Source organism: Ictidomys tridecemlineatus, chromosome 10 (assembly GCF_052094955.1).
Source record: "Ictidomys tridecemlineatus isolate mIctTri1 chromosome 10, mIctTri1.hap1, whole genome shotgun sequence".
Lineage (NCBI taxonomy): Eukaryota > Metazoa > Chordata > Mammalia > Rodentia > Sciuridae > Ictidomys > Ictidomys tridecemlineatus.
In genome coordinates, this window is record NC_135486.1 from 142,912,815 (window position 1) to 142,921,245 (window position 8,431).

Consider the following 8,431-nt stretch of genomic DNA (forward strand, 5'->3'; position numbering starts at 1 on the left):
CTTTGCTAACTGGACGAGTGAATGAAGGAATTCTCCAGAAAGTACCTGAAGGCCCCAACTCCACCTCCTGATCTTTGGGTCCCAGGAAGCAAGTGTGTGACCACCATGGACACGTGACTTCCACGGTCATCTCAAGGCCCCTCGCTCCCTCCGAGCCCTGGGACCTGCGTGCCCTAGGTTGTCCCTCGCGGGCGACGTTCCACAGGGATGGAGAGCCGTGCAGAGTTCTTTCCCGTGCCAGGGCCTTTACACCTTCTAAGGACTGGCCTGGTCAGCAGCAGCTACCACAACGCTGGCCTTGACCTAGGGCGGCACGAGGGGCACCTCTCAGTCCCCATGTGTGACTCTTCTGACACTATGGGGAGCTCTCTGGGCCCTGGGTATCCTTGGCCTGTGTCGCAGGCAGGCAGATGTGCCCCAGGAGCGATCCTCAAGGGCGAGGGGAGGGGAGGGAGCTGGGGGTAAGCAGCTTCCTTAGCCCCAGGCTGGACAGCTCTATGGTGTGTTCCAGTTTCTCACAGGGTCCTGTGGGGCGGAGCCTCTGCTGCTCCTGGCACCCAGGGACTAATGTACCCTGTGCTGACCACGTTTCTCACCTCCTCAGGGGTGCTGAGATCACCCACAAATGAAGGACTCGCACCCAGGTTCCGAGTGGAAGAGCAACCGTATTCTTCTGTTTTCTGTTGCCAATAACACAAGGCCACAGACTGGGTGAGTTAGAAAGAAAGAAGGTTTATTTTGGCTGACGGTTCTGCAGGCATGAGGCTGAGGGCTGCCTCTGGTGATGCTGTTGTGAGGTGACACAGGGCGCCACGTGGCAAGTGAGGCGACTGTGTGCGTGTCTTTAGGCTTCTTTCCCTGTGAGTCTGTCTCACCCTCATCACTTCCCAAAGGCACCCTGTAAACACCAGGCTGGATTAGGTTTTACTCTTTGAATCCTCGTGTTGGCCATCACAGTCCACACGTTGAACGTGGGACGTCCCACCCACATCCACACCACAGTGCATCCCAGCTGAATGTAAGACAGAGGAGACGTGGTCGTCCTTGTGCCTTGTGAAGAGTGGAACCAGGAGTCTGAGTGGGCCTGGGGGTCACGGCATGGACCCCTGCAGAACAGCGGGAGGTGAGGCCCCCTCCCCTGTCTGCTTGGGATGTCTGTGGTCCAGGCAGGTGCCGGGGGATGAGTGACCAAGCAGTGCCATGCCCACGAGTGGGCGTCAGCATCTCCTGACTCAGCTGCCAAGTGGGGGTGACAGTGCTCTTGGGGACCCCTTTTAATGTTTGCAGTAGTGCACCCGGCAGACGAGTGGATGGCCCAGTGCCTGGCTTGGGGTCTGGACCGTGCTCACGTGCGGGGACAGTTCGCTCGACAGGCCCCAGTGGCTGGGCAGGGGGTGAGCCCAGTTCCAGTTCGCACAGCACTGTGGTCCCCAGGGGTCCTCCGCACTGCCCCCAGGGGTCCACCAACTGCTGACCCCTGCACTGGCCTGGCATTTCTGGAACCATCTCCCGGTGTGCTCCCAGTGAGGCCCTGGGATGCACACGGTGCTGGGCGGTCACCGGGAGCCCCAGGGGGCCCATCCTCAGAACTCCGGGAACCCCACAGATCGTTCCCACACTCCCCCGTGGATGGGCCGAATCCTGGCCACACCCTGCTCAGCCACCAGGGCCTTTCATCATGAATGTCCAGACGGAGCCATCGAACCACTGATTTAAAGTAGCTCCTTTCAGCCCGTCCTCACAGATAAACATAAATAGGTCGCGTGGCTCCTCCATGGATCATGCGTTAAACGCACATCTGTAAAACTCCCCGGCAATGGTAGGCCTTGGACATATGGGGCTTTAATTGAACACTAAATCAATTTTCCTATCTCTGTTGATGGAATTTTCAAAACTCTTCCTGGCTTTATTTAAGATGTCTGTCCTGGTTACATGATAGGAAATAAAACCCTCGGACGCTGGTGATTCTGACACCGGCTTCTCGTGCTCATTTTCCATAATTCAAATCCTGGTGCCGGGCACCTGTGAAGGGGAGATGAAAAGGGTCCTCAGGGAGCAGAGCCCTGGAACACTCGGACAGTATCAGAGAATAAAAGGCAGAAAGGTGGCCAGATCGCTGGGGAGCTGTGCACTTGGGGCGTGAGCAGAGAGCACAGAGGAGCTACCGTGCGGGGACCCCGGGATGGGGAGACCCCAGGCAGGGAGAGGGGAGGGCAGAAAGGCAGGTGTGCGTACAGGGAAGGCGAGGGTATCTGCCCGATGGGTCTTCTCCTTCCATGGCCCATGGAACCCACAGGCACCGGGTCTGTTTTGCAGATGAGAAAACTGAGGCTTAGGGAATTCATGGGGGTTTCCAACATCATAGACAATGTCCAAGCCAGAATTCAGACCAGTGTGGCTCCAGTCCCTGAACACTTGCTCCTTCCACAGGAGGAGGGCTGGGTGGCCAGTTGTGTGGTGTCTTGTTGGGGCCACTCCTCCCTGATGGATGGCAGTGGGACCACAGCAGTGAGAGGCTAGTGTGATGCGAGTTTCCTGGTTCAAGGTTACAATTTCTCTGTGGGCTCTGGGATAAATTTAAGGTCTCGTGTTTCGGGAGTGAGTGAGTTTCACATCGGTGGAGGGAATCAAGGACAGCCCTCTGCTAACTCCTCTGGGCTACTGTCCAGGGAAGTTGGAAGTCCCTTAGGTGCACTAATGGAAGTGTGTCGGGCTCTTTCCGGGGAAAGAACGTGCGAGGACACAATGAGAAGGTGGCCGTCAACAAGCCAAGGAGAGTCTTCACAGTGAACGCAGCTGGCAGGTTCCTTGACCTCAGACTTCCGGCCTCCAGAACAGAAATCAGTGGAGCTTGTAGCTCTCTGATGCTGTGTCATGAAGGCCCTAGAAAATGAATCTCCCTTTCAAATGGTTGGCACAGGAATTCAGAGGGTGAAAAATACATAAATTGCCAAGCAGGGCTCCGGGCACCTCACGGACGTTCAGTGCACGCCTGCGCTCCTCTAGCTGCCGCAAGCTCTGGGGACCTGGGTGGCTCCCGTGCTCTGTGCCTGAGCACCCCAGGCACACAGTCAGCACAAACAGATGTTTGCTGAACGGAGCTGCAGACCCAGCATGCACTCGGGTACCTCCTGAAACCCAGGGCTCTGGCCCTCCCCCTGTCATTGACCTGCCGAGCCCCACCCCAGTGCTGCTCAGAGTGGGTCCTCTGGCCATGGGACCTCACTTAGGAGGCCGAATGGTCCCAGGCAGCCACTCTCTGAAGAGCATGCTCTGCTGAGCACCACTGTGGCCCTGACCCGGGGCTCCCGGAGATGAGCAGCCTCCCGAGGTAACACCGTCCTCAGCTTCTGTAGACGAGGAAGGCACAGTCCCTGGGTGTCCCCCGAGCTGAGAAGTGGCAGTGCTTAGGATCAAACCCATGCAGATCTGATCTCCGGGCTTGTTTAAAGTGTAGGTGAACCTGGCTGATGTGCAAAGGAGTCACATCCCGGTAAATCCATGGCCAGGTCAGAACATCATCAGCTGAACACGCATGGGGCACACCCGCCCCGCCAGGGTCACGGTGCGTGGTGGGATAGCCCTCGGTCGTCTCTGTGGTCATGGGCTGATTTGGTGCTATGGCTGCGGCCACGGCCCAGCACCAGGAGGGAGGATGGCCTGCACGAGGCTGGCCTGGGGCAAGATCAGATTCAAAATTCAGAGTGTGGTCTCTGCTGAACTCGGTCGGTTTCACACCGTCGTCAGGTTGAGCAACTGTAATGGAACCGACCTGAGGGAGGAGCCCTCGGTACTTGGAATTCAGACAGATTAAATGGTCACAGAGCGCAGACAGTTACAGGTACAACTCAAGACCTTCTGCTCCGTTGTGTGTCGGCATTTTCTCCTGAATCCCCTCCGTTGGTAGGTACCACCGTTCCCTCCAGGGGAGGAAACAGGCACCGGGGAGTTCAAGTTCAAGTTCAAGTTCAACGGCTTGCCCAGCTTTACATGGCTAATGAGGGGTGGAGCAGGGTGTGCACTTGGGGTCCCTGCTTTTACTCACTGTGCCATGGGCCCCTGCTGTGCTGGGGCTCAGTCACCCTCACCCAGTGACCCCTTCCTGAGGATGCCCGAGTGGCAGAGGACCTCTGTGGGGTCACAAGGCTGGTGGGAGGCGGAGCCGCCACTTGCAGCCCTGCAGCCCCCTGGGGACTCCTTGCTGTGTCCCTTGTGTGCCCCTGTCTCTCTATTTCAGCCTCTTCTGACCTGGGGCTGCACCCAGGTGGCCAGAGGACCCTCTGCCCCAGAGGCGGAGGCTGGGTGAGTGAGCGGCAGCCAGGCTGCCCGGGGAGCCGGCCCTGGAATGGCCCTGGTGCTTATTTTCTCATTATTTTGATTCTGAGCTTCTGCAAATTGGGGACTCAGCAGCACCAGGATTAGGCAATTTTCTTGCCTCCTGTAATGTACTTTCTCTGAATTGGTTCTATCGAGACAATTATCTGAAGCCTTTGGATTGCTCCCGCAGGCAAGCTGAGGGCGTCAGGTGACACGTCTTCATATGCAGACAGGTCTTAGGGCTGCTTCCACGCTTACTGGGAGTCACAGGCATCGAAAGGGAAGCTGCTCCTGAGCCCGCAGGCGGGGTCTCCCCGGGCAGACCTTGGGTTTTACACCCACGCGCCACGCCCGCTGTGGTCTTCCAACCCTTCAAAATGGCTGATATTGTTTCCAGCTCTCAGTTGAGGAGATTGAGGCTCACAGAGGGTAAATCAAATTTCCCAGGTTAGAACTGGGGAAACCAAGTCCCAGAGAGGGGGTGTGATGTACCCAAAGACAGAGCTGGGGAATGACTAGGGGGGTCAAGGGTGTGGAACCAGGCCTCGTGTGTTAACCTCAGCCATCCCCATCCCGTGCATAAGGAAGTGGGGCCTTCTTCTTTCTCCTCTCTCCCTCCTCCCGCCCTCCCTCCCTCCTTCCCTGTGTTATCTGTTGATCTATTACTTCTTCTTCTTCTTTTTTATCAGCAGAGTTCTTTGGCGTGGAAATAAATATGTTCATGTAAAGTAACATCATTCAACCTCACCCAGCACACAGGTCTTCCTCCCGCTGGGCGCTGTCCAAGGTACTCCATGCCGTCTGGCCCCATCTTGTCCAACATGCAGAATGAAACTCAGCATCCCCATTTGGTAGAATTTAAATGGGGCTGTTTGGTGAGCTATTTGGAGGTTATGGCTCAATCTGGTCCAGAATCCATGTATGAGACCTTTGTAGACGTTTCCAGAGTGCTGAGTTAAGAATTTAGACTCTGGGCTCAGAAGACCTGGGTTGAAGTTCCCGCTTCTCCGCTTTCCTGCCGCGAATCCTTGGGCCAGATACTTAGCTGTCCTGGACCTCAGCAACCTCATGTCTAAAATGGGTATAGTAGTGCCTGTTTCCTGGAATACTTGCAGAAAAGAAGAGAGAGAAAGCATGTTAAACACCGATCTTAGCCACAGGTGCAGGGTACAATGAACATAAAATGCCAGTCATCATTTTTTTAATACTTTTAAGGCCTCCTGAGTTTTGAAATCAACGCGTGTGTTCCAAGAAAGCTTTGTCATTTGCTGGCAACGAGAGGCAAGTTAATCAACCACTCTGAACCTTGGTCTCCCTACTAGCACAATGATAACAACATCCACGCATCACTGCAAGGTTCTTACAAATTTAAATGAAATTAAAGCTTGTCAGGTGCTTAGAATACTGATTGAACCTTGGGAAACGCTTTTTGCGTAATTGGCATTGGGTTCCTTATTCTCTTGGTCTTGCTGGAGAAGGAGCACCCTCAGCCTCTGGTTTTAGGAGGTACCGAGAGGTCAGTCCATCCGCAGCTACGCAGGCTCGGCTGCCCCGTGTTCTCAATATTATCTAAGAACCCAAGAGACGTTCTGTGGCAGCAACAGAGATGGCATCTGTATCACAGAGAGCATGATCCATCTGCAGTAGACCCCTCTGCGGGGGCCAAGGGGACAAAGGACAAGATCGTGGGTCTGCGTGCACAGAAGGGAGGGGGTTTGAAGGAGCTTCGCCCATCTTCCTGCTGCTTCCCAGACACTGCAAGCCCAAGGCCATTCTCTGGGGAAAGAAAACCCCTCTGGGGAGTGCAGAGTCCTGTCGGGGAGAACAAGGCTTCTATAAATACAGACTGTTTCCTCCGAGTTGGTGACAGCTGTTTATGGATGAGGGTGTGTGATTGGGTGAGGTCCATTTTGTCTTCAAGGGCCCAGACCCAACACGCCTGCTCTAATGCAATTATTTCTGAAATACTCTTGAGGATTTGATCTCTGCAGCTCAGCATCTAACCTCTTCTAGGGGTATTGGTGAGACTGCCTGGGCGTGCGTGCGTGTGTTGTTTGGTGTAAATTCAGTTATTTTCGATTCCTGCTCCCCTGAGCCTCTCTTTTCTTGGCAGAAGCCCTTAGGAGCTACTTGGACGATGGATGCTGGTCCTTATCTGCAAAGAGCTGTCAGTCACAAGGTACCCCAGGGCCGACGGTATCTCACAAGGGCCCTTCTACCATCTCAGGGCAATCAGGTCAAGGAAGCTCCAGAGAAACATTTAAAAACAAGAAACAGACTGGGACACGCTGACGGCCCTTCCCCTGACACGTGTTCAGAAACTGCCTGAGCTGCCCGTGCTTCAGATGGTAGTAACAGGACAGGGGCTTTTACTGTTTCCTGACGTATTCGGGGTGTCCGTATTGCCTTGTGTTATTGTTGAGATAGGAGGTGCCCCCCAGACTCTGTGTGAGACGCTGCAAGAGCATTCAGAGGTAAGATGATTGGCTCATGGGAGCTGTGCCCTAATCCGTGGATGGATCCACATGAAGGGATGAATGGCGGTCATGACTGTAGGCAGGTGGGGTGTCATGGTTTGAATGTGAGGTGTCCCCCAAAAGCTCACCTGTGACACCTGCAGGAGGGTTCAGAGGAGCAATGATGGTCGTGAGAGTCTTCACCCTATCAGTGGTTTGGTCCCCGAGCGGGTTCAACTGAGGGGTGACTGGAGGGGTGGGCACTGGGGTGTGGCTGGGGGGTATATATTTGTATCTGGAGAGTGGAGTCAGTCTCTCTCTGCTTCCTGATCACCTTGAAGTGAGCTGCCTCCCTCTGCCACACACTCCGCCATGATGCCCAGCCGCGTCTGGAGCCCCGAGGAATGGAGCCGGCCTTCTGTGGAACAAGATCTCTGAACTGTGAGCCCTCAGATAGACCCTTCCCCCTCTATAATTGTGCTGGTCCGGCCCTTAGTCACAGCACTGGAAAAGCGACTAAAACAGGTGTGGACAGCGGAAGTGGGCACTGGATCTGTATTTTGTCCTTGGCGAGTGGCGATGCCCCGTCCTAGGCACACCCACACCTGGTTGCACATCCACACCCCTCTGCCACGACGCTCTGCCTCACCCTGGCCCAGAGCGATGGAGTCCGCCTCCATGGAGTGAGACCTCTGAAACCATGAACCCAGATACACTATTCCTCCTCCGGGTTGTCCTTGTCAAGTCTTTTGGTCTCAGAGGTGCAGGAGCTGACGGAAACACCTCAGAGCTGAGGGTATTAGAGTCTGGTATGTCTGGTAAGTTGTGATTTGGGGGTCTACAGACCCCAAACTCAAAAGAGCTAGGTTCAAGAAAGTAGAACAGCGACTTTAATAAATTAAAGAATCCCACAGAACAGGTTGCTGACATCAGGGATCTGAAGTACCCAGAGGGCAAGTAGCTGTGCCGCCCTGTCGGGGGTGACTCGCATTCCCTGAATGCGCGCTGCGCGCCAGGTCCTGTTCCTGGCACCGTGAGTGCAGGCATGTCCTGACCTTCGAGGTCGAGTGGGGGAGACAGTCTTTTAACAAATGATTTCATTAATAAATGTAGGTACAAGGAAAAGTTCAGGGTGCACTGGGATGGCAGAGAGGGCAGCGAGTCTAGGCCAGAGGTTTCAGGAAGTGACATTTAAGGTGAAGTTTGCAAAATGAATAAGACCTAGGTGGGTGGGGAGACAGGAGGAGCATTCCCGTGGAGGAAACAGGACGCATAAGACCCTGTGGGCCATGCTGTGGATTTTGGACTTTCTTTAAGAATAAGAAGAGGGAGGCATGAAAGATCTTTTTAAAACTGGTGAATTAAATAGAGGAGGCGCGAGTCAACAGGGATCCTAGGAGATGAGGAACCGTCTCTGGACAGGGGAGGGGCCATGGGGAGAAGTGAGCATGTTCAGGGTACATTTAGAAAGGAAGATCTAGGAACTGGGGAGAAAGTGCATGTGAGGGAGCGAGGGAGAAGGAGTGTGAAAGGTGACTGCCAGGTTTATTGAGAGATGACAGCGGAAGTCGCGGTACCACTTCCTGCAGATGAAGACACATGGTATTGGGGGTTGGCTTCCGAAGAGGAGGCCAAAAGTCCAGTTTTTGTCAAAGAGA